The sequence below is a fragment of the Chroicocephalus ridibundus genome, chromosome Z (genome assembly GCF_963924245.1).
Source record: "Chroicocephalus ridibundus chromosome Z, bChrRid1.1, whole genome shotgun sequence".
Taxonomy (NCBI): Eukaryota; Metazoa; Chordata; class Aves; order Charadriiformes; family Laridae; genus Chroicocephalus; species Chroicocephalus ridibundus.
In genome coordinates this window covers 65077668-65105590 of record NC_086316.1, presented here as the reverse complement: position 1 = coordinate 65105590, position 27923 = coordinate 65077668, and positions in this window count along the sequence as shown.

Genomic DNA, 27923 nt, shown 5'->3' with positions numbered 1-27923 from the left:
TTTCTGAACTGCTTCAGACTAACAGAAAACATTTTATTCTCAATTCTGATTTATTTTATAAAAATCTATAAAATAAAATTTATAGTTTCATCTAGTGAAAAATACATAGGGATCTGGCTAGATAAGAAATTTTAACCTTACAGAACTATCTTCCCATACATGTGCCCACTGAATTCTTAATGTTGGTAAATTTCTGTTTACTCAAAAAAGAAGAAACAAATGTTAACACATAAGAAAAAGCTGCAGCATTTGAAAAGAGCTGTTAGCCTGTTTATACAGAAACCCTTGTAATATTTAATGAAAACATAGATACATTGAGGTGAGTTAGCATGAATTTTACAAGGATGGAAATCACTTCGGTTTGGTTGCTTTATCTTTAAATCCTGTTTACACGTGGTTATTCTTCACACTCCTTCCCTTTTCTCCTTCCTCTTGTAATCCATGCTTTAATCATTTCTGAAATCTCCTTTGCAAAATGTATTTTATAAAACCCTCTCCAATATTTGCTGTCATGACACCCATATTTAACAGCTTTTACAGATATTTTTTAGCTTTAGATACTTTCCCAGAAGACAGTTAGTAGGTGCAGATGACCATCTGGACCACCGTGTCCTGCTGGGCATCATTACTTGAATTAGAGGAACAGAAACCTTTAATCTCATGAATCAGGTCTCTTTGCATACCTAAGCAGTGTCCTCCCCAGGTCTCCAGTCCATCACTACATGTAGTAATCATGAGCTATTTCAGCGTTGCATCCTTCTAATGGCTCTTGATGTAAAATTACTATGCAAAAAGAAAAAAACAATGTGCTGAAAATCAACAGTTTATAACGGTTGCTCTATGTGATACTGTTACCTTGTTTCTGTTGATTAGAAGAAATTCTTAATGTCCCACAGATTTATGAGCAACAGATAAAAGGAATAAGTTTATTCAAAGATTCTATAATTCCACAATGACTGAAGAGCAACCACCTCCAAAGAAGAACACTTGCTAACCAAAGGGGCAAATACAAGTGATCAAGTACATACAAATAAAATATAAAACTATATTTTAAAAGGGGTAATATTATACATTTTAACCTAGAAATTTGAAAACATTCTAGTCATGCCTATGAGATGCAGACAAAACCTTCAATTATCTATATTCATTGGGAACCTTGTCACCAGCCCATATTCTATTTGACAAATACTAGAAAGAAACACAATGGCTTCACAGACTTTGAACTTGAGTTTATTACCTTTGCAAGCCACATCTCCAAACAGAAAAAGGAAACCCTATGCATTTCAGTTACAGCTTCCTGCTGCCATAACATAACAAAAATAAAGCAATTATCAGCTGGCTTCTTTCCACAATGACTGAGGAATAGCCTGCTCCAAAGAAGAATATGTGCTAATGAAAGGGGTAAATGGATACACACATGCTAAGGTGTTTTTTTCAGACTAATTCAAGATGGTGCTCCCTTTCCCACCAAAATAGACTTCATAGTACTCCCTTCCACCCCACCATCCATTGAGACTACAACAGGCTCTGCAGGTAGGAGGGAGAATGCTTCCCCCACTTCCCTGCCAAAAATATCCTTCTTCCAACTTTTCCTTCTTTTTCTGGCTTTCCCAATTAAAATGTGAAGGTGTTAGCTGTAGTTCTCTCAACAAGGAAACGTACCACAACTGCCAGCTGCACCCTCAAAGAGTGACAGTCTCTGGTTTTCGTTCTGAAGATCACAAAGAGCATTAACTCCTACCGTTTCCATCTATGCAGAAGATATACATAGCCTGACACCCACATTCAGTGTTTTGAAAACAAAATCCGCTACAGTACCATAATAAATTGGTACCATTCCCTTATTTGCTGCACAGCTCTGGAGAGTATCACATTGCCAGCTTACTGTAGTTAAATTTAAAACCAAATAATTTACTGAAACAAAATCTGCAGTTAAGAAAAGCCTTCACTGAATAACTGGAATGTCTGAGGTAAAGCAATACAGTTAATCCTTCAGTACTTAAAATATCATATCCTTGGCATTTCATTTTTCTCTATCTTGTTAAATTATTCATCTCCATAATAGGAGTTTTCTGTATATAATTCATTCTTTCTGTACTAGGCTCTCTTTCAGAACTCCCTGATTTATTGTGTTGCTGGGTCTGACACACTGGTATTAACTTCAGATCTACTAATAAAGTCAGCAACCTTAAAAGTAATGCATTCCTCTGACCATTACATTTTTTTTTTTTAAGTGGTTCACCCACAAATGATTTCACTTCGTCAATATTTGAAATACTTGTGTTAGCTGTAAACTTCTTAAACACTATAGCATACAGCTTAAAAGGAAAACATATCAAGCAGTAACTTCAACGTTTACCTGCCTAGAGGTTAGTCTTTCTGTCAGGCTGAAGGGGAATCCCATTTTCACACATGAAAGCGTCTGAGCATAGACTGATTGGAAAAGGCAGGCACAGCCCAGGTATAAGTGAGGCAGCTTGGCAGATGCAGCTGGCTCTATGGGAAAGTGCTAATGGAGGGCACTTCCTTCCTCACCTCTCCTTAGCTAAGTAGGGGACTTGTGAAAAAAGCGCTGCTCCTGTCAGTGGCGATTTGTCTGTCCAAAAGAAGACCGCAAGATTAAGCTACATTCCAATATATTTCAATTTTCGCAAAATATTTTCAGCCCCAAGGTGGATTATGCTGCTCATCCCCTAGGTTTCACATTCCTTTATTCCTGCAGTTCCAGGTGCATTGTAGATGACCAGATATATATGAGTTGAAACATCTGCAGGTTTACTTGATCCTGCAGAACATGTTTGTGCTTAGCTTCCTAAGTTAACCTGCAATCCATGCAGTTTCATACAGAGGTGATTGTTAACAGTTTTTCTGTATGGACTAACTATATAAGCAGTATCTACAAAATCACCCCTTGCAAAGCACACATAAAACATATATGGAAAGAAAGGCATATTGCTGTTACACTCAGCTCTAAAAACAGCAGGGAAATTCTGCACACTAGGACAACATTGAAAATAGCAGACATGAACAATGGAAGTAGAGATCTGCAGGCAGGCTACAAGAGAAATTCTGACTGTTTACCCGTCCGATTAACCAGCAGGTATAATCCACTAGTGAACCTTACATGAAGAATAAGGTTTCTCTGATAATATTAGGAAACAAGCACTGTGTGTTGAATGACTTGAGGTATAAACAAACCTACAGTAGTTTAATAAACAAGTTGTTCATGTCTCCAGATGCTGATTTTATTTTATACAGCAGCAATGCCAACAAATACCAGATCATAAAAGATAATTGTATGATTCTCTGTATGATAGCTTTGTGAAGGAAATCTTTTGGACAGTACACAAAGAAACATGGAAAATATGCAAAGAACAGAACATATGATCCATGAATACGCATCCTACGTGAGAAGCAGGAGAACCTTATCCAGCATGTAACTATATAATCATTTAGCAAAACAATATGTAAAAGAATGTGAAACTCCTGCTTACAGTAAACAAGAACAACCTCTAGGTAAGGTTACATTATGTGGCTACAAAAACCTAGCTGAAGAAACAGAGTATATGCATAGAAGATTTTTTTGGGGAAAAAAATTAAATCCTATATAGACATATTCATTTAGAAACCCAAGGATTCATCTGTACTAATGGTTCAGATGCACATGAACAAGCTCAGCCAGTGCTAAACTTGCTACTAGATGCACAATTAACTGACAACTTCAATACAAAAGCAATATAAGCAATTTTCATAGCTAATCAGTTCTGCATGGAAGGAGAACAGTGCTGTACAGTCTGGCTGTATTACTCGCACACCTTAGGATGTAAGGCTGCACAATATCATGCTGTATTATATACATGTGCTTGTATTGTGGTCAGGATGGAGATCCTTCAAGACCCCAAAGAACTTCTAAACGAATTTGGTATTTAGTAAATAATCTTATTTCAGTAGCTAGAATAAGAACTTATTATTGATTTTGTTAATAGAACTGTTGTAGTAAGTCAGACTGAAAATTAATTCAGGCCAGTATAGCAAATTTGAAAGTTGAGCTACATAGGATGCTTAGTGGAAGACATGCCCCCCCCCCCCCAAAAGAAAACAAACAAGAACCCCCCCCCCCAAAACTAAAAAAAAAAGAAAAAAAGAAAAACAAAAGAGGAAAAAAAATATTATTAGTAGTATTCTTTGCATTTTTAAGAAAGCCTGGAAGGTTTGACTGAGATCTGGAACTCATTTTACATACAAAGAAAGGAAAACCCCACACGCTATACAGCGCTTATTGAAAAATACGGTAGTGTAGAATTCCTCTCAGTTTAACATGTGCCAAGGGAGACACAATATTAAGCAACTTTTCCCATGATCACTGGCTCTGAAATGGAATCCAGTATTCCAAGAGTTACTCCAGGATTGAAGCCACAAGATACTTAACTCCATCACTATTTACTGCAGCAAGTTACAGCTTATAAACTACCTCTGAGGCAGTGAGGTTATATGAACTACTACTGTATGACCAAGCATCCTGCATATGTAGAATCAACTTTATGCCATCAAAGTTGTATTACCTACATCCCAGACCAGCAATGATGAACATTGTTAAGCCTCACTGGTCTTCTGGAAAGCAGAGTCACATTTAGACTGAGAGGCTGAAGCCAAGGGAAATCAGTCCACCCACACTGGTCCATGAAGGAAGAAGGGTAATAGAATTATTCCAGAAACAGCAGAAAATATGGGGACATCATTAGGAGTCTCAGTAACTAAAGAGATATAGACGAATTTATAGACTCTCACAGATACACAGGAAGCTTGATCCAAGGGAGAGGCTCACAGGAGACAAACATATAAAGAAAATGCTTTCACTTGCACATATTCTCTCTCCCACAGAGATAAGAAATTCAGCTGAAGAGATGGAGGAGAAACTCCACGTTCTAGAGAACAAATTTTCATAAGAAGGGGCTCCTTTTCCCCATGGCAACTACTAACATCTGGTCAGGAATGATGAAACTGTCTCCAAGAGCCTAGGACAGCATGACTTTAAAGGAATGATAAACCTCATGCTCAGACACATGCCAGATAAGCTAAAAAAGCAGACAGCTGAAGTTCAGCACCCAGCAGACCCAGTGTGCTTGCAGCCCTGTTGATTAACCTAGTATGTACCCAGCTGGGGAAGCTCTACAAAGCTTCCACTTTCTTGCTCCCAGAAAAGTCTGATTGTATTAGAAAAACTTGTTTGCATTGAGAATCTAAGCACTAGAAAGTTTAAAAATGATAGCTCTACAGTTGCACACAAAATTGATGCACTCAGTCCCAGCAGTGAGAAAGTTTAGAGTCCTTTGAGAATAAATAGCAACTGTGTTAGAAACTAGCAATAAAACTATAAAACCTGGTATTTCCAAATTCTGAATACTAGATTTCAGAAACAGTGTATTATTTTGCACAGGATTTGCAGGGGAGGACTTTCGGGGCCGGGGGTGGGGAACAGGGAAAGGGGAGGGAGGGCAAGGTGGTATGTATGTAGCTTCCTAGATTTATACTGAGAAAAACAGTATGCATTATATCTGCCACTCTAAACCTCCTGTGGTGGTTGGAAGGAGATGATAGTTGTCAGCCCACACAGCAGATTAAGCACTGAAGCATACAGTTACCATTTAAAGACATCACTGACAAGCCCAGGAACTCGGTAGCCTACTGGCATGGATGGATCGCTAGGGCCAAGCACTGGCTTGCAAGGAGTGAGAATGAGCACTGAAGAATGAACCCTACATTATCTCCCTTCCTATCCTAACCTGGGAGCACCAGGCTTTTTCTTTCGTTGCCCCCAGTTGGGAAAAGCAGAAATATTCAAACTATTTGTTGCATCTTCGTTTCCTATAAATAGAACCAGGTACAAAACAGAGCAGGGAAGATTAAACCAGCATGTTTCCTGTCTAGTGCAATTCCCAGAGGTGCTGTGAGTCAGAAGATCCATGCAGAGTGACATTAACACCAGAAGAATCCAAAGCACTTTGCAAGACCCCCACCAAGTCACTGGGAGAGGGAAGGGAGAAGCACAAGGCTGTCAGGAAGAAATTAAAGTTACAATCTTAAAGGAGAAGAGGAGAACAAAACAAAACAAAACAAGCAGCCTACACTTTACCTGTTTTGGGAGCCCCACAAGTTCAATGGTAGCAATCGATCTGCGCAGGGCTGGACTCTTGCCCCAGTCTTCCCTCTGACCCCCTCTGGCAGTCTCAGATGTTCTTAGTGAAGCAGCAGCTGTCACTCTGGCAGCAGCAGTGTGAGCCCACATGAGTTCATACGTGCAGTTATTTTAGCACATTTCTTCTCAGAAAAAATTCTGGCAATTTAATACTTTGGATAGCTCAGCTGGACCTGGATAGGATTTGACTGGGCAGAGAAAAAAATCCAAACCATAAACAAAACAGTTCTTTCAGTCCTGATATTCTTTTTCTCAATCAACTGTTGTTGAACAAGGGCAAAAGAGATTTAAGAGGAAGAGTTTTCTTTCTGGTGGGAAATATTAAGCAATCAAGTTATAAGCAGAGCAGGTCACATTGTTGGTTGCAAAATGCCAACTGAAATTGTCTTAAGAACATGAAATAGTTTTTTAAGAACTGTCAGTGTAGTTCCTAGACCACAGTCATATTGTATAAGCCTGCAACAGGGAAAACCATCCTGGGTCCTGCTTTCACCCTTTCTTCTCTGTTGCTCTGCTCAGAGCAAACAATAGCCTGGAAGCCAAGTCACATTTAAGTCACATTTCTGCCCAATTCATCCTTCTCTAAAGTCACAGTCTATCTACTGTCTAAACACAGATCATCTACAGCCTTTTCTGGTCAGAGGTTTTGCACTCTATACAACATACAAAAGGTTTGGAGATGACAGTTGAGCATCCTGTCTCCTCTTACCCCTATTTCAAAGAGAGACCATATCTTTCTGTCTTCATAAATAAGTTCTAATAAATTCATAAATATCATCACCTTGAATATTGTGTGCGGTCCTGGGCCCCACCATTTGTCCTTGAATGTCCTTGAATGCATCCAGAGGCGGGCAACAAAGCTGGTGAAAGGGCTGGAAGGCATGTCCTGTGAGGAGCAGCTGAGGACTCTGGGCTTGTCTAGTTTGGAGAAAAGGGCTGAGGGGCGGCCTCATTGCTCTCTACAGCTTCCTGAGGAGGGGTTGCAGAATGGGAAGCGTTGATCTCTTCTGCATGGCATCTAGTTCAAAGCTGTGCCAGGGGAGGTTTAGACTGGACATTAGGAAGCATTTCTTTACCTAGACAGTGGTCATACCCTGGAACAGGCTTCCTAGAGAGGTGGTCGATGCCCCAAGCCTGTCAGTATTTAAGAGGCATTTGGACAATGCTGCCCTTAATGACATGCTTTAACTTCTGGTCAGCCCTCAATTGATAGGCAGCTGGACTAGATAACCATTGTACGTCCCTTCCAACTGAAATAGTCAATTATTTTCTACACGAGACAAACTAAGGGCTTTGAAATTGTGTTGCAACTCACTAGTAATGGACAACCACATCATAAGAACGGCCACACACATCAGATCTAAGATTCATAGGGTCTGGGATCCTCTTTCACACTGGCAAGACGATGATGCCAATGAAAGAGTGAACATGTGAAAAACACCTCTCTAGAATGCACTTGCAAGATTCATCAAGCTGTGGATCAGCAAAGCACTGAGCCAGAGTTGGCATCAGGGCTTATAATAACTCCCAATTAATTCTTTTCTTCCATTAATTTATCGAGCTACATTTTGAACCCTTATAAGCCTTCAGGTTATGTAGGAACTTGCTAGAAAGAAGTACATAGCTTAACTACACAGCCTATAAAAAACACATCCTTTAGGGGGAGGTATCACGTTTGGAATTAAGTTCATTCGATCATTCCAAGTTTTTGTATTTGAAAATGTAACAAATAATTGTTCCCTATTCTTCTCTTGCTCCCATTATATCATAGACAGCAGTGTTACGCCTCTGTCATCTCTTCTCCGGGATGAAGATTGCTGTTCTCCAATATTCTTTATATGGCTACACCACCAACTTCTACATTGGCATAACAATATATTTTCATAGTAAATTGCTATATATCCTATACTGACAGCAAGTGTCCTACCTGTCAAACAACTGTCACCTCTCATACTTGGACTCATTCTGTGCAGAGCTGAAAGAGGTTCCTAGCATTGTCCATTCTCATTCTCTTCCCCCTTATCTCAGATGGGGGCAGCTTCCACTTTCTCCTATAGTAATGAAATAACAGAAAGGCCTCTTCCTGCACTGTAAGTCTGAGAATTTTTGGTCAGAAAATAAGAATCATGGACACAAGGACTTTTCTTTCCAGATGAAGGTCACTTTCAGTAATTCCATTTATTTCCCTTTTTAAGCTTGGATTAAAACATTTAAAAGCTACAACATTATTGTTAATATTGTTGCTGAATCTGATCTCTTAGTAGCCATTAATTTTCAGTACTTTTATTATATTTTCCTGTTAGCACAAGTTGCTTTAGGAGGCAAGGCTGCAGGCTTAATAGCTGTCTTCTTTGTGCTATCAGTTTTTCAACCATCGAGGTGAACAGTTGGGTTTTTTTTAAAGGTTATTAAATTCATCAGAGGTTATTAAGTTTCTGGATCCCGTGTTGTTCACTTTTAGAGATAGGAAACTTGCTAAACTCCTGGAAAAATATTATATTCTCTGAGATTTACTTACGTCACTGTTAGAACAGAAATCCGTTCATCCCATCTGAGAGACAGAATAATGACTAGTTTTGTTTTATTGTCACATACAATGAGAACTTGACCTTTGCATTTGAGCACAGGTTGAGTGGGAAAAATTATTCTTCAGGGCATCTGTGTGATCAGGCCCTAAATGAAAACTGAATCTTTAGTAGTAAGGGAGACCATTGTCTAAGTCTGGTGCTAAACCTTTAACCCCATTTCACATCCAAATGCGTGATAAGCTACTTGGCAGCAGACACCAAAGAAGCAGACACCAGTTTGACCTTTATAGGGTGGGATGAGTGAAAGAATTACTAGTTCAGACTCTCTTATTGGAAGTTAAAGAGTAAACAAGTCAAGACACATGATGAAAACCCTTTCTGTTTCACGTAATTAACACAAGGCATTCAATGCAAATTAACACCATAAATTCACACACATTCATTAAAAAAGCTAAGTTGTTTTTTTAAGAATCAGCTGCCACTTAAAATAATTCTTCATCTTTAAGACCATATATCCACCTGACCTCCTTAAGATTACATCTCTCCATTGAAAATTCTCTCTTCTAGGTAAATATATGTAAATAGGTTTTCTTCCTCAATAAATTATGACACATTTGGAATTGTTACCATTTGCTTATGAACATCTTTTAGCTTCATGTGATAAAAGTGCCCGAGACAAATTCCTGTGAAATTGTTGCTCATTGCACTATGCCATGCCAGATCTCTGAAGCAAAGATCAAACATTCTAGAAGACAAAGTATATATTCTAATTTAATGATGTTGTGTTCCTTGCAGTATTATTACAACTGAAGAAGAAGAAATCTTTACTTTCCTAAGTTACCACAATATCAATGAAATTCTGGATATTTTTTTTTAAATCATGCCATATTGAGGCATTCTTCTCAACCTACTACATTCGTAAAGAATTGAGAACAACGGAGTCAATTTTGGTATTGGCAAAATAAAACGACCTGAACTCCAGTCTGAAAATATATGTCAGAGTCAAATTAAGTATCCAAGATTCAAAAGCAGTTCAACAGAGTCCTGCAGCTGTCATTCACGCACATATCTGACTGATATGTCAGTGAATAGGAGAAACAAAAGACTAAAAATCAGACCCTGTGCAAAACTGCAAACCAGCCAAAGCCTTAAAGTGGTCTTTTAGGTGACCTAAAGTTTCTGGATGCATTAGATTTGCGTGACAAGGTTTTCGTAGTGGGAGGGTAACAGAAGCGGCTTCTGTGAGAACTTGCCAGAAGTCTATGTCTATTGGACAGAGTTCCCCTATGTCTGACAGAGCCAACGCAGGCCTGTGCCTAGACAGACACGCCGCTGGCCAAGGCTGAGCCCACCAGCGATGGTGGTAGCGCCTCTGGGATAACATATTTAAGAAGGGGGAAAAACTGCTGCACAATGGCAACTGGAGGAGAGAGGAGTGAGAATATGTGAGAGCAACAACTCTGCAGACACGAAGGTCAGTGAAGAAGGAGGTGAGGAGATGCTCCAGGCACTGGAGCAGAGATTCCCCTGCAGCCCGTGATGAAGGCCATGGTGAGGCAGGCTGTACCCCTGCAGCTCATGGAGGTTAACGGTGGAGCAGATATCCACCTGTAGCCCATGGAGGACGCCATGCTGGAGCAGGTCGATGCCCTGAAGGAGGCTGTGATCCTGTGGGAAACCCGTGCGGGAGCAGGCTCCTGGCAGGACCTGTGGCCTCATGGAGAGAGGAGCCCACTCTGGAGCAGGTTTGCTGGCAGGACTTTTGACTCCATGAGGGATCCACTCTGGAGCAGTCTGTTGCCAAAGCACTGCATCCCATGGAAGGGACCCACACTGGAGCAGTTCATGAAGAACTGCAGCCCGCGACAAGGACTCACATTTGAGAAGTTCTTGGAAGAGTGTCTCTCACGGGAGGGACCCCATGTTGGAGCAGGGGAAGGATGTGAGTAGTCCTCCCCTGAGGAGGAAGGAGCAGCAGAGACAACATGTGACAAACTGACCACAACACCCATTCCCAGTCCCCCTGCGCTGCTCGGGGGAGGAGGCAGAGAAAATTGCGAGCGATGTTGAGCCTGGGAAGAAGGGAGGGGTGGGGGGAAGGTGTTTTAAGATCTGGTTTTATTTCTCATTACTTCTCTGATTTGATTGGCAATAAATTAAATTAATTTCTGCGAGTCGAGTAGGTTTTGCCCATGATGACAATTGCTGAGTGACGTCCCTGTCCTTATCTCGACCCATGAGGCTTTTGTTATGTTTTCTCTCCCCTGTCCAGATGAGGAGGGGAGTGATTGAGCAGCTTTGGTGGGCACCTGGTGTCCAGCTGAGGTCAACCTGCCACACTGGAGAACTATATAAAGCAACAGAGAGTAACGTATGAAGATTAGGCACATAAACTGAGCAGCAGCCATATGTTGTTACCAAAAGATTGGTTCCTTATATTTCCTCTTAACAGAGGAAACATTGTGCTACATAGACACAGAAATAATATAGGATACTGTAACTTCTAGTCTTAATATGAGAAATGTTCATACTATTCTATGAATTTATTATTAATTGTTAATTATTTTATACTATCAAAACATCAGTGATCACTGAAATGCTCAACCTTCTTTCTGTGGATTGTTTTGTATAGTAGTAAGAGAAAACAGAAGAATATGACTATAATCTCCTGAAAAATAAATGGATACAGTATGCAGAATGCCATCCAACTACCCTTAGGCAGTGCCTCAAGCACTTCAGCTACAATACCCACAGTATCTGTGGGACTAGATAAAAAGAGTCCTTACTAACCTGACCATTGAAATTGAACGTTTAAATTAAATGCAGAATTTATAATACTTTTTAATCCATTATCTGCCACAGCAAAAGATACTGAACGTTGGAACACAAGTTCAAAAAACTTAAGACAATCTTCCTGTCTTCAGGCATTCACGTTCTTTGTTCTAAAAAATCAAGCTGTTTCCAATCACTCCTGAGAAATGCCTTAAAGTTCTGTCATCTGCTAATTATTTCTTCAGTTTTCTTTACACTAAGCTGCAAACAATGGTACTGAAACAGAACAGTACTTGTAAATAGCCAGACGACGATTTAGGTTGACTAGAGGCATAAGGTTACATTCAGTAGTAGTCTGTAGCTTTTCAGCCATTTTAATTATGTCACTAACAAATAGTTTAGAGATCCTGGGGATGAGGGGACAGTGGGGAGGGATGGAGTGGAAGAGTACAAAAGAATGGTCAGATTATAAAAAAAACACAAAGAAAAAAATCTCTAGAAAAAGTAATCTATAGAAAAACCTATAGAAATCACATAGAAAAACTGTATGATCTAGATTTTAAAACAGATTCACATTATCATGTAGATTAGTTTGACTTGTCAAGAAGTGACAGATGGGTAGTCTTAGGGAGCCAGTGTCCACCCCCTGTGCTAACAGTAACAAAGCCACATATTTAAAAAACCCAAATACTACAACAATTTTTGAAATACACAGTTTAAAAAAAAAAAAAAAAAAAGGAAATTCAAATCATTAAATCACTGGTTTCCAAGAAAGGAACGTTTACAGAGCAAACTCTGATAAATACTGCTGAAATTCTGCAAGCCAGATTAAGTTTTGTGATAGTCTGTGAAAAGTTACCTGATGATTTTCGTATTAGAGTTCAAAGTGGTTGATGGTTCACTGGGGACCACATTGCCCACACAGTATATTACAAGCTACACGTAAGGGCTTGCATAGCATCCATAAGGACCTCCCAGCATATTCTCCCTGCAAGGAAAGTAAGTAAATCATCTCATCCCAATGGAGAGCAGTATGCTACCGTGCCAACTGCATTCTACAGGCTCATCCAGTCATGAACCAAAAACCCCTCGTGGTCATATCTGTCTATCCTAAAAAGCTAACATTGTGACAACTTAATGAAATAATTGGCACAAAATGTGTAAGCTGCCAAGTGTCTGAAAGAATGTTAAGTTGTTTTTAGAAAAAAAAAAACAACCAACAGAATAAGAACTGAAAATGTTATAGTACCACTTCATTTTCTCATCTCTTCAATTCTGGTCGCTCGGTATCCAAGATGATACAGCATAAATGGGAAATGGGAAAGGACTACCAAAGTGTTTAGAGGTGCTGAGAACCCTGCACATAAAAAGTGATTAAGAGAAATCATGACATAAGCCCCCTTTGGAAAAAAACCCCAGAACTAGTGGACATGTACTAAAATTAAAATGCAACAAACTGACAAAATTTGTTTTGTGATTTGCTATTACATATTCAAAGTAAGTACTTAAAGGTGTATAAATGTCAATAAAATCATACTATGTCCAAAATAAAAGTTTGTATGACTTGCCTTTTTTCATATTCAAGAAAATGGCCCTTCAAGCTATATCCAGGTAAGGAGGAGATAGCCTTTACAGATAAACCACAAAGTAATTAATAGGATTAGGAGTCCCTTTGGAAGTAGCTTTCATTTCTAGTATGGAGTACTAGTTTTTTTCATTGGCATTACTTGTTCTTTTAAAAAAAAAAAAAAAAAACAAAAAAAAACAAAAAAACACACAAAACAAAAACCAAACCAAAAAACCCCAACTATGCAAGATCAGCAGTGTTTAATATGCTTCTGGGTATTTACATGAGATGAATACTGTAACCTTTTTGGGTGTCACAATGGAACAGCACTAATTCTTTTCCTCTTTTAAAAAAACATTGTTCAAGTGGCTTGACAAGAAAAATGTTGGACAGTCTGTATTCTAGCCAACTGACCTTTAAAATGTATTTGTTTGACTATCAAGCACTTTTTAATAAGTATGGATTTGGCACTAGACACATTCTTGCATAATTCCTGTTTTCATAAAACATAAGACGGAGTTCAGGAGCTATTAAAGAATAAAACGCTTACAAAGTAGCCTTTGTCAATAGCTGAACCATAGCTTTCCAGTCACTGAGTTTCCTGTGTCCCACCTTAATGCCGGTAAACATCAGCACAAAGAAGTCCTTCACTGTCTCAGGCTAACAAAGAAATGGAGAAGGTACCACTTTTTTGAACCTACTGTCTTTTCTCTCAAAAGGGCTTGACAGCTCAAACTTGTCTTGCCCTGCTAAGCCAGTGTAAGCATGCATTGGAAATAGAGTATGGGAGATAATAACTTCTAAGTGAGTAATATTATAGGTGGTCTAAATAAAGAGCTACTTATTTATACTTATTTTTAATCCTAAATAAAATATTATTTTATGAAAATTATCTACAGACTTTATAGACAAACATTTAAATGCTTTTATCAAGTATATTTGTCAATATATTGATTGCTGCAGAACCTGTAATGATCCAATGTAAGAGACATTTGATATTGAATCTTCACAATGAGCCACGCAATAGGAGGGGGGAAAGATTTATGTTTCATTGGAGTAGGGACCCTAGCTAGTCCAGTATAAAAGGCAATACCTAACCTAAATAAAACCATTCTTGTTTTAATTAAAGGAGAATGGCTGACTGTCTCCTGAACAGGAAAAAGTAAGATGAGTTTCAGGAAGGAAGACTAAAGCTTTACCCACTTTTCAATTACTACTCCTTAAGTACTTATTCAAGTAGTGATTTTAAGATTCTGACTGAAAACCCACTACAACTCCTTTGTAAGCATTTTTAATAGTTAACTTTTTCCACTACTATAATAAATATGTGACTTCTAATTCCTAGTCCAGATTTGCCTGAATTCAGGTTCTAGTTGCTTTAGTCTGCTATGTTTCATCTCGTAGACAATGAGGCTCCCATTACTAAAATTTCTCTCTTCATAATGATGAAGTCACCTCTTACAATACACTGAGTGTTATGCAGTTCTTTTGTTAGGGGCAGTACATTAAAAGGACATGTCCTGTAGGGAGCCATGACAGTCAGGCACTGTAGGTGAAAATTCTCAACTCGTATATAATACAGGAGACAAGCTTTTTTTGAAGCTTCAGCTTAAAAGAAAACACACTTAAACCTTTTAGAAAAGCTACCCAGGTTGAAGTCAACGAATCTGTAACTGCGTAAACATCACAGCCCTTATCTATGACAGTTTGTTGTGATTCCTAAGTCTGCTTGCCAAGAAAGGAGTTAAACAAGGCAGCAATTAGGAAACAGTTTTAAAGCAATACAGTCACTAAGACTAAAGCGTTCACAAGAAAACAGGAAGGATGAAATAATTCAAGAAATTGCAGTCAGAGAAGCAACGATGGTTTTGGCTTTTAAGGTGGGGAAGGCAAAGAATCCATGGAGCGGCAGGGGAACAGTAGACTTGTCACAAGGAGGTTTGTGTGGCACACTAACATTGATGCTCAGTTGCTGTAGCTGATATAAGTTTTAATGCCTCGATATTAAGTTGGAAGAAGTATGGATCCCACTGGTGTAAGGCTCCGGGGAAAAGCTTTACCTATTAACTGAAAGAAATGCAGTTGGAAACAGAACCTGGAAATACGGTCCTGTTCTTTTCAAGAGGCATGGTGCAAGCTTGGCACGTACTGGAGGGTTGGCAGCCCTGCAAAGGCAATTTCAGCGTGCTGCGTAGTGCCAATTCAGTGAGATTCACAGGCAACTGGTCAAACTAAAGGAAAACCGATGTCTCAGTGAAAACCCAAAGGATGATTAACGTGAGGCATTTCGAGCATTACTAGCAGTGTGTGTGTAAGATAAAAAAAACATTATGCTTCTTTACCATCTAGGGCAATGCCTCTGAAGAAACTTCCTGCAGTGTCAGGACAGCCTGCAGTGCAGCAAAATCATTGTTTTCCTAGCCCTATACCCAAATGCCAGACCCCAAAGATACAGTGTCCCTCTAGAAGGGGCACAGTATCTTCCAAAGCTGCCCTAAAGGAAGAAGATACAACAAAACAGAATTCCAAACAAAGTGTTTCAGCAGCATCAAACACACTAGAACCGCACTAAATATCAGAAGCTTTCTAGGATCCTCAAAAAGCATAGGCAATGAGATAGGCTTGCTGAGAAGCATCATCAAGGTCTGAGGGGGAAAGAGACAGTGCAATAGAGTGTGTAAAAGAAAAAATAAAAATCCACAACACTAACAGATTACAGCAGCTTTAGTAATAACATATCATGCTTTAAAGAATGACTAAAGTACTAAAGCATACAGACAAATCCTGTGCAGTTTATTTTTCATGTACAGATCATTCTAGTGATATTTTTTCATAAAAAGTGAAACAAAAAATACTGTTAGGTCATATAGAGTGAACTGTAATAAAACACTATTTTATTTTTTTTTTAAGAGGCAGATATGGAATAACAGCAAGACACGCTCACATGCTCCCCACAGACACCAATAGACAACTATGAAAATAAATGGTAAGAAGGTTCCTAATTTAACCTACCAGTTTGTACCTCCCAAGAATATAATCAAAAAAATGACTTCACAAAACCAAGATTACAATTATCACCTGTTAAGGTTTTAAGGCAATCTGAGGAAATAACAGTCCTACAACACTGGAGTGTCCTAAAATGGGTCCAAAATGGACAAGCATCTCCACTCATGGAGGCATTGCAGATGCAGAAGCTTATCCATCAGTCTCTTTCTTGAAATCCACAGCAGTTAACCACAATTTAAACTACAGCACAGTACTGTGAAACAAGCATCCTTACAAAAAATGTTGTCTGCAATATAGAGAGGGAAATACTAACAAGACCGAAAGCATTCCTGATCATAGAATCATAGAATCATAGGGTTGGAAGGGACCTCTGGAGATCATCTAGTCCAACCCCCCTGCCAGAGCAGGGTCACCTAGAGCAGGTTACACAGGAACACGTCCAGGTGGGTTTTGAATGTCTCCAGAGTTGGAGACTCCACCACCTCTCTGGGCAGCCTGTTCCAGTGCTCTGCCACCCTCAGGGTAAAGAAGTTCCTCCTCATGTTTAGGTGGAATTTCCTATGCTCAAGTTTGTGCCCATTGCCTCTTGTCCTGTCCCCGGGCACCACTGAAAAGAGCCTGGCCCCATCGTCCTGACACCCACCCTTTAAGTATTTATAAGCGTTGATAAGGTCACCCCTCAGACGTCTTTTCTCCAGACTGAAGAGACCCAAATCCCTCAGCCTTTCCTCATAAGAGAGGTGTTCCAGTCCCCTAATCATCTTTGTAGCCCTCCGCTGCACCCTTTCCAGCAGTTCCCCGTCCCTCTTGAACCGGGGAGCCCAGAACTGGACACAGTACTCCAGGTGCGGCCTCACCAAGGCAGAGTAGAGGGGGAGGATGACCTCCCTTGACCTGCTGGCCACGCTCTTCTTGATGCACCCCAGGATGCCATTGGCCTTCTTGGCCACAAGGGCACATTGCTGACTCATGGTCATCCTGTTGTCCACCAGGACTCCCAGGTCTCTTTCCACAGAGCTGCTCTCCATCAGGTCAGCACCCAACCTGTACTGGTGCATGGGGTTGTTCCTCCCCAGGTGCAGCACCCTACACTTGCCCTTGTTGAACTTCATAAGGTTTCTCTCTGCCCAGATCTCCAACCTGTCCAGGTCTCTCTGTATGGCGGCACAGCCTTCCGGTGTGTCAGCCACCCCACCCAGCTTGGTGTCATCAGCAAACTTGCTGAGGGTGCACTCTATCCCCTCATCCAGGTCATTGATGAATATGTTGAACAGGACTGGACCCAGTACTGACCCCTGGGGAACACCACTCGTCACTGGTCTCCAACTAGACTCTGTGCCCCTAATCACAACCCTCTGAGCTCTATCTTTCAACCAGTTTTCTATCCACCCCACTGTCCATTCATCTAACCCACACTTCCTAAGCTTCCCTATGAGGATGCTGTGGGAGACCGTGTCAAACGCCTTGCTTAAGTCAAGGTAGACCACATCTACCGCCCTCCCCTCATCTATCCATCTAGTCATGCCATCGTAGAAGGCTATCAGGTTAGTCAGACATGATTTCCCCTTGGTGAATCCATGCTGAGTACTTCTGATAGCTTTCCTTTCCTCCACATGCCTTGAGATGACACCCAGAACGAGCTGTTCCATCATCTTTCCAGGGATGGAGGTGAGGCTGACCGGCCTGTAGTTCCCCGGCTCCTCCTTCTTGCCTTTCTTGAAGACTGGAGTGACATTGGCTTTCCTCCAGTCTGCAGGCACCTCGCCTGTTCTCCAGGACTTTTCAAAGATGATGGAGAGCGGCCCAGCAATGACTCCCGCCAGCTCCCTCAGCACTCTCGGGTGCATCCCATCAGGGCCCATGGACTTGTGAATATCTAGATGATCTAATTGGTCCCTCACTCGCTCCTCCTCAACCCAAGGGAAGTCATCGTCTTTCCCTGTTACTTTATTCAATGCCTGGGACTCCTGAGGGCTGGGCCGAGCAGAAAAGACCGAAGCAAAGAAGGCATTCAGTAACTCTGCCTTCTCCACATCCTCCGTCACCATGACTCCTGCCTCATTCAGCAGTGGGCCTACAACTTCTCTGGTCCTCCTTTTGCTTCCAATATACTTGTAGAAGCTCTTTTTGTTGTGCTTGATGTCCCTAGCCAGGTCTAATTCCAAGGCGGCCTTGGCTTTCCTTGTTTCATCCCTGCACGCTCTGGTGGCATTCTTGTAATCCTCCCAAGGGGTCAGTCCCTTCTTCCACTTGTTATAAACTTCCTTCTTCCACTTGAGCTTTTTCTGAAGCTCCCTGCTCAACCATGCAGGTCTCCTGCGTCCCTTGGCCGATTTCTTTCTCTTAGGGATGCACCGATCCTGAGCTTGGAGGAAGTGGTCTTTGAATATCAACCAGCTTTCTTGAGCCCCTTTGCCTTCCAGAGCCCTAGCCCACGGGATCTCTCCAAGCAGTTTCTTGAAGAGGTCGAAGTTAGCCCTCCTGAAATCCAAGGCTGCGATTTTACTTCTTGTTGTTGTTTTGTGGATAGTACCCATGATCCTGAACTCAATCATTTCATGATGATATCTTATTATTTCAATTTCCCTTGGGTTCTTTAGAAAGGGAAACGCATGTGATACTGGTGAGACCATAGCAAGGTTGCAACAGTGGAGATATACCTCTCATCCTAAAAGGTAATACAGATTCATTCACAGTTTCAGCTTTGTTCTTGAAGATGCGTAATGTTTTTTTTTTATTTTATTTCTGTCTTCAAGAAAACTTGCAAGGGTTTTTCTGAACACAGAAAACACTACATAGTTCTATTATTGTTTACTGCAAATTAACAGTCCTTTAAAAAGTTAGCTTTCATTATTTTTTCACTGAGAGCTGTTGGGACACCTTTCCCCTCCCACAGTTTTATATTTCATTTTGGCAAAGATAGAAACATGTCATCAGTAGAAAACAACTCAGACAACTGCAAGCCTTCAAAGCAGCAAGCCTTCAAAGCAATCTATGGAAAGACAACAACAATGGGCTTTCCTCCTCCCTAGTAAACCTCTAGCTATCCACAGGTATTCATCTCTACTTTCCAACTCTTAGTTTAATTTTCATTAAGTAAAGAGAATATCAGACTCAGCTAGTCTCCTTACACAATCTTTTTGATTACCCTCTTGTGCATTATTTTAAATTTCTGCTGTTCATAGGTTCATGTACAAAGCTGAATGAAACCATATTAAGCACTAACAGTGCCAGACAATTCCCACATGGCTCTAATGTCTAACATGACAGTTGGACTAGATGATCTGGAAGGTCCCTTCCAACCTAGGCAATTCGATGTTTCTATGATTCTATAACAGGCATCTTGAGAGTAAGAGAAAGTTCCACCTCCTTCCAATAACATTAACCCATTCTTTTTGTCCAAACAATATCTAATCTCATGACTCACCTTTCTCCACTCACCTGTTTTTTCGCCCCATCCTATTTTTCTATTACTCTCAAAAATTTAACTTGTTCTGCCAAACTTGCATGATGGTCTTATGCAGTCAGTGTGTCAAGATAAGACAAAGGAGGTCTTGCTACTCTTGGAGGCAATCAAGTACGATCGTGACCGTACTTGGGGAACAGGCTGGATGAGAGTCAAGTCTGGTGCTAGACTTATAGAGGTCATATATAGAACCTGGTCTTTACTCTGGTAACAGAGAATGCCTAAGTGTTCAATATATCAGTATCAGAAAAAATAGTGGAAAAGATGAATCTCTGCATACACTATGTTTAGGCAGTTTCCAACAAAGTGATAACCATGTTAGGGCAAGGACTAAGATATGGGAAGCTGAAGACTGTAGCATCATCTTACATCTACATCAACACCTTGGAGGATAAGTGTTTAAAAAAAAAAAACAACCAAACAAAAAAACTTTTCATCAAGTCCGATGATTGACAGTTTGTGTCTTTCTCCTCAATCTGAAGCATGTGGATAGCATTCAGTCTCCTTTGTTCAACGCTTGTCTCAAGACAGCTTGTACTATATGCTAAGCCTTTAGAATGGTATCAGTAGTGTTGCTTAAGCATACTTTTATCCAGTCATTGAGACAACCTACCTGTACCAACACTGGTGGCCACTCTTCCCTGCTACACCCATGACATGTTGCAGCATCATTATCCAGACACTTCACCCCCACAAGCATTACAGCAATTCCTTTGTCCAGGCTGGATGGCAGCAGACAATGTTCTTCTTTACTTTCTAAATAAAAATAAAAATTAAGTTGACAGAAATTCCTCAAGCAGCACACCAGGGGTGATGCAAAAAAAGAGAGGTTCACACGCTCTCTGTGTTTTGCAATCCTTCACATCGGATGCCTGTCCCTCCTATGTGAACGCTAGGTAGAGTGCCCTCAAGCAACATCACACTACTCTTTGCTACTCGTAGATGTCAATAAAGCACCCCATGAGCCAAAGCTTCAGGGCAAAATTTTAATTGTATGCTGTGAGCCATTATTTGTACAGTTTCCATTTTCTTACCGATTTTTTGTCCACGCAGGGCAAGAAAATTGAAGTTCTTACCATGTCACTGTCCTCTTGGGGTAATTTATCCCTGTCTCTGCTTTGACCTTCAGTTTGTCAGAAATAATAAGTTGAGGGGGACGGGGACAACTTTTTCCCCTGCATGCTAGATTTATCATTCAAAAAATGTCCCTCCTGCCTTGTTGACTGATTAATATCTCCTATTTAAAGAGATAGAGTTTTTATATAAACATTTATCCAAATTTTCCAAATTTTTTTTTACTTCCCTTCAATTATTTCATGGCTGGGTACCCCTCTAATTGTGATTCCTATGTGAAGTTTTTTTTTCCCTCTTTTGAAGAAAACCTCGTTATGCATGTATGTCACACTTCTTTCATAGCTAAATACTGAGAATCAGAGAAATTTTCAGAATAGAAAATTTCGTTTCAGGCCTTTCATTTTCCCTAGGTATATTTCTAAGGTTATCACTCATCATAACACTCTAAGAGGTGGCAGAATATTTCTTCATTTATCTCACAAGTCATGTAGGATTATCACTTCCTTTCTTTAAATATGTGTTTACGATTCAGTTTTACTAATGTTTTTGCAATTTAAATACACAAGCAAGCTCATCGAAATCGTATACAAAACAATGCTCTGTAAACCTATATTTGGATTGTGTTCTTCAAAACTTTCTGGTCAGATAGTCTCTAAAATCTCCAGTCTCCCAAGTACATATTTTATATATCTATGACAAGGAGCCAGCCCTAGCTTTGAGTTAAGCTAGCACTAATAACAGTCCTAACAGAGATCATGAGATCAAGGGCTTCTGAGCAGGCCAGAGTATATCCCCATGGCTTCTGGCAGGCTTGCAAGCTGCATTGAAAGCTACACGTCTTCACCATTACCACCTATGTTACCACATCAAATTAAATTTAGCATATTATGAAGTGTTGCAGTCTTACCTACATTTGTCTTCGTAAACATAAGAAAAAAAAAAAACAGGCTAATTTTTCTTGGATGATAAAGTTTATCTACACTTTTGTTACATCCACAGAGCAATACAGGCACTTTCTGAAAACAATGTATTTTACCTCAAAAGGCAGGAGAAAACAGGGATTCAGTTGGGATTTAGCCTTTACGTGGCGGAAGTTGCATATGATTCCCACCTTATATAAGAATAATAAGCCTTACAAAAGCTTTCTGAATTATTCCACCTCTGAATTTAAATTTCATTTTCCGGGTTTCAGGCAACAGTTTTCTTCATTAACAGGAATCTGAAAAATTGACAAAACCGGGTGAAAAGTAAAAAGAAGATTGCAATATTTGGTAGTGTATTTTACCCTGACAGATCAAGCTTGACTTCCAACTGAATTTAAAAGCTGTGTGTAAAAAATAATCATATTTTATGCCAATATTACAAAACTGATGTTACATCTAAAAATATTTTATCCCAACCAGGAATCAAGTGTCTAAACAAAGTTGTTTTCTTAATGGAAGCCAGGTAAGAATAGTATTTCAATGTTGCAGTGTTTTTCAAAGTAAAATTGGAATAAATTTGAATTTGATTGAATTAAACTTTCTAGGTGGGTAATGAAAGTTCCTTCAGATGTTATAAACCACGTCTATTCTTGTCTTTACTTACACATTTTGCATTGAAATAGTACACAACTTTCTTTTCTTTGATTCTGTTTCCTGACATGACAGGAACCAAAACCTAACAAAAAATTTACCTATGCTTTTAGGTTCGTGTGAAATGAGCAAACAGGTTGCCTAGAATAAATCATTAGTTATTTTATATTGGTTAATACTTTACAGATATTTTCAGTATATTCAGACACAATACCAACCATATATGCAGAATAGTTAGGGGAATGAGGCAGTAAGACAGGATGCCCAGCACACATACACACACGCACACACAAAGACTCCTTTTTTTTCTTTCCTAACTAAGAAAATAAGCACTATCATGGTAAGCGCAAACATTATTATTCTACACTCAGATAATCTGCATATCATCACAGAGTAGTAGGTGAACCTGGCTACAGAGCGACGACACCCATCATTATTGAAAAGAAAGTTATGAGAGGAAGTCAACAAAGGAAAATTTGAGCCTATTTGACTCTAAGCAAGAAGAAATCCTTTTAGTAGTCTGTCCTGTAACAAGAATAGCTTGAGTTAAAGAAACCCGGACAGATGTTTGCCAGATAAGCCTAAACAAAGAGTTCACATGTAATGCTGTAGCTTCAGGAAATCAAACCTGATTTGTATAGTCCACTCCATGTTCCTAGTTTGTTAAAAAAAATTAAAGCCTTTATAAAATTCAAAGTGTGCACTAGTTACATATCACCTGAATATACAGTGTTCCTTGCTCAGGTGCACATGGTCCAACCTTCCTGTGCAGATTTCCACAGTTAATCTTGCATTTTCTCAAGTTAATAAGCCTCTCCTCATCCCAGACTGGGTAAAAGAAAGTTAGTTTTACCAGAATTTATTGTTTCCTAATATCCATGCCATTTTATCTGCCTCATAATTTACCGTACTCAGTCTGAAAGCACAGAAATGGGTTACTGTTGTTTCTGTTAATCCAGATGTGTAGAAATTCAGGAATAACACATACTGGGGAAAAAGCATTTTGGTCTTTTGAAGATGTAGGACAGGCTTTGTAGACAGCATATCAGAACCACCTAAGCAGTGCTGTGTATTTCCATTCACCTGAATTACTTGTTTGAGGTAGGTTTATGGATGAGGTAAGTTTATGAACCCTTTATGGATGCAGATGTCTAAAGTCTGAAGAGGCTACTAGCTGAGGCTTACATACTCGTGTGACACCTTGAGAAGCAGGCTCCTCTGTCAAACCCAGACCATGCATTTCTGCACTGTGTTCTCAAAAGGAGGTGTGGCAGGCAGCACAGTGGAAATGTCCCAGCAATTTTCCACTTAGTCTAAGTTTGGTTGGGTTTATTAGTTTCAGTACACCTGGACCCAAGCTGATTCAATTCAGAGCATCTGTCTCTGCACCTACTTTTTTTCTCTGTGTTAAAGGAAGGCTTATTAAATTGAAGAGTTGCTCACAAATCTGGGGTTTCTATAAAACAACTAAAGTGCTGGGCAAAAGCCATTGTGCTAAGGACAAAACATGCTTTTGAATGAGAGACTGTTAAGACAGCAGAGTCAAGTACTCAAAAGCTAGGAAGCACTACGAAATGATAGTTACTCATGCAACAATAATTCACAATATTTTTTCTTTTGTACATCCATTAGGCTAGGGCCTAATTACATAAGCACATACTATTAAGTCCACAGGATGCCCAAAGCATTCAACACTATTTTCATTTCAATAGAGTGGACAGAAACAAGAATAATATACACCATTACTGATTAACATTAAATAGGGTTCTTTGTCTTAATACCTTGGCTTTCCTATTCTCCAGCAAATAATAAACATTAAGCATCCTCAATAACATATTCAAAGAGACCTGTTACAGCATTCTGGACACAGCACAATTATAAAGGCTTCCACTTCAGGAAATGCTTCCATTTAACAAAGATCTTATTTTCTCTCTCCTCTAATTGGAGAATATTTTTATAAGATAATGCTCTGTCTGGCAGGTTTTGGGTCATTTGTAACCATCTTTTGCAAAAGATAAAGGAAAATGTAGTTGCTGCTATTGCTCCAAGATGATCTTGTCTCCTTGAAGGCAAATTAAAAAAAAGAGAAAAAGAGAAGAGGGTTTTAAAGGAAAACCAAGCATTAAAAAGCACAGTATCTATTCCTGAGGCTGATTTTGACTTGCAGCCTGCTGCAAGACACAGAATATGTTGTTATTAGCTACTCCAAAACCTCAGAATATTGTTCTCATCATAGTGTGTTTTTAACGTCTGAAAAACAACTTCAAAGTATACAAAAAATGCAGTAACGGTAAAGGAATAAAACATCTTTGCAAAGTTCAGAAAAGAAACTGTCTGAACAAAACAGACAACATGTTTTCCCAGTTCCCAATGTCACGCTCACGTCATTTAAGCATGTTCTATTGCAGAAGACTCAGCTGCAGCTTTTCCAATGCTGTTATTGCATATTCATTTCTACTGTCTACCTGGATAAAAGTACTTTGGAGCTAGCTCCAGGTACACAGAAGATTGTGTTCAAGTAGAGTAGAGCAATTACATCAGCTGCTGTTGAGTTTGCCAGTTGAAACTGAACTTACAAACCAGGTAATCAGCCAATTTAAGAGGACTGCCACTATTGTTGGTACAAGGATTATAATCTGTATCAACTTCATATACAGTCAGAGTGCTACCCTTATTAGCATCAAAGAAACCATTACTGATAGTTCTAGCATTGTGATATAACATAGGAATAGTGTTTTACTTTGTAAACAAATCATTTGTGCTTCTGAGCTGGTGGAGAGGATGAAGGTTAATTTCCCTCCACTCCCCATCTTTAATTTTTTTAAGCATCAAAAATGAAAAAAATGCTCTTTCATGAAAGTTAAGAACACTTTTTATTCTCATAGACTTTTCAAAAAAAATTACAAAATACTTGCCTGTTCTTCCCACTTCCCTCCTCACTTTTTCTTGCCCTGCCCCTGTCATTAATGTTGTACAGACACACTATTTCAAGTCGTCATTGTGACCCTGAAGCATGTAGCATTCAAACAACAGTTCCATGTGTTCCCTCTTGATGTTTCACTGAACTACACAACCAACTCTGGAAATACAATAGTCTTATCTAATCAAATCAGTAAGCATTTTAGTATACCAATGAGGCTAACACTTGAGACAATTTGTAACAGTTGTGCAGAACAATAAACATTCCTATTACATAAAGAGAAGAGACACTGAGATTTTTAAGCCACACATCTAGCTACAACACAGTAATATCACACCAACTCTAATTTGCAGGAATACATTTTATAAAAAAAAAATTACAAAGGCTTTTATAATAAGAACTTTGTCTCTACTCCTTTTCTTTGAGCATATGTTTTGAAAAATGTCACAAGGCTGACCTCTGCTGGGTCATAAATTACCAAGCAGCTAGACTGGTACACAAAACATGAGAAAATTTTCAAGAGGAAAAGCAAGGAATTTTTCATAGGATCCCAAAATATTTTGCATAGATATCAACGTCAAAAGGACATACTATTCTTCACACAGTTTCTTGCAAGAAGAAAGGGAATATACTACAAGTCGTTATAACAAACAAGAAGCTAACCCACTACTCATTCTCTCACGAGTACTTGAATACAAAATCAGCTACAGAACTCAGAACTACTGCTTTCTGTGAGATTAAAATTAAAAGCTTGCACTGCATATGAGCTTTGAAATCACACAGCAAATCTTAGTCATGCACAAGGCCAGATCCTCACATGAATAAGCACTAGGGTTAAACAAGGAAATAGAAGAAAGATTTGCAAAGATGTAAATACATTACATTGTGCCTTTTATTCACCTTTGGAGTCTGTTTAGAAGCACCAAGGTCAGTCCATCCTCTCTTCAGCAGGAAAGCTCAGGATTCATTGCCAGAAGCTTCTCTCTCAGTCACCGCTAAAGTTTCAGGGAGCCTTGCAGTGATTTCAAATCAATTATAGAGGTGTAAAAAATTCACAGGAAGAAGTAGCTATCGCCAGCCTTAAGTCAGTGCTAAAAGAAGAGATGCTTTAGGCTGCTTTGGATGTTCAAGAAGTGTCTTTCCTAGGTATGAATATCATTAGTTCAGCACCACATAATCCCAGATTAAAAAAAAAGACTGACATACATTTTAAAATACGTACTTAGATCATAAAGGAGCAATGACTGTATTAGTATAATTCATATCAGCCACCAGATCACATTTCTATGTATCTTATTCTCCACCCCAGGCAAAAGAACTGCAGCATGCCAGAGACGTACCTCACCCTGCCTGACCAGAGTGCTGGGCAGAGCAGAGCTGATTTTCATTATCCCCAGAAGCAGCTGTGCCCTGACAACTCAAAGGCGACCCCACTTTGCCTATATTTACTGGGGTTTGGCTGAAGAACAAAAGTAACAAATGCTGTTCTCTTTAGTTGCCCTAAAAATCAAGGGAGGAATGACAAGTCAACTGTTTCACATCACCTCCTGAATATCAAGTCACTGAGTGAAGCTAATGAATCTGAACAGATATGTAACTCACATGGGAAAATCCATAGCACACAAAGACTGAGGAGCCCTGAGATTTTGTCCTTTCTTCCACACAAGTCATTATGCTTCTCCTCTGCTTGCTCTGCCCTAAGGTCAAAGACTTGGGTTTCTGTAAATATCCACCAGCGAGATCTCACCCTGAAGACACCAGGAAGAGTTAAAGTTCATCACATTCCTGTCATTCAGTACCCTCAACATACAAAAAAAAAACCCCTAACATATCCAGCTTCATCTTCCTTCCACTGAGTATTACTCCTGTCTCAACTCGTCTTTGCTGCTTACCAATACACGTGCTTCTTCATGTGAACGTACCCCACAAGATAATCAAGTGACCTCCTGTTCTTGTTTCTCATAAATGGGAAAGACCGAAGTAATGCAAACTCTCAGTTTAAGGAAATAATTCCAAATACTCACCTTGCATCATCTACAGTTTTACAAAAGCTGCAAAACCTGCAATGTTTCAGTGTCAGTCAGTCAGCAACTGAGTATAGAGGTCACACGAGATGAGTCAGCTGATTTTATGTAACAACCTCCAATTTAGACCTTCAAGAACCACATTAGCCCTTTGCCTCAGCACAACGTCGGAAAGCCTTGTTCGCTGTGTGAGAAGCCTTTTACAGGGCTCTAGTTTTCCAGAACACAGTCTTTCCTCCTCTTTTTTTTTTTCTTTTTTACATGACCTACATATCTTGTTCTCAGATATACAATTTCAACGTGCACTATTCTATATTAATGCCTCTACTATTACTGAACAGTCTGCAAAGACTAATGAGATTAGCTAATGATGCTAACAGTGATTTTTGTGTTTATTTTCATGTCCTCAAGGAAAACACTGGCTGGTAGGAAAATCTGGTACCAATTTCCTGCAGAAACCCATAAAGAGTATCTCCATCGTGATTCCCTTATGCCTACAGTTAGGCAGTTCTTAATCACTTAAACATTTATGGACATTATCTAGGAATAAACTTATCAAATGCTCATCAAATGCTATTACATGAAATGCCATAAAAAGCCTATATGTACCATATCATGGCTACATCAGTACTTCTAGAGAATCCATAAAAAACAAATAAGAGCTAGTCTATTGTTGTTTTACCTAAATCTGCTATATAAATACCACAGTCATCAAAAAAGTTTTCAGCAGTCAAAAACTGACACACATAATAAAGTAAACTTGCAATCTCCATCACTAACAAAAACAATGTTGACA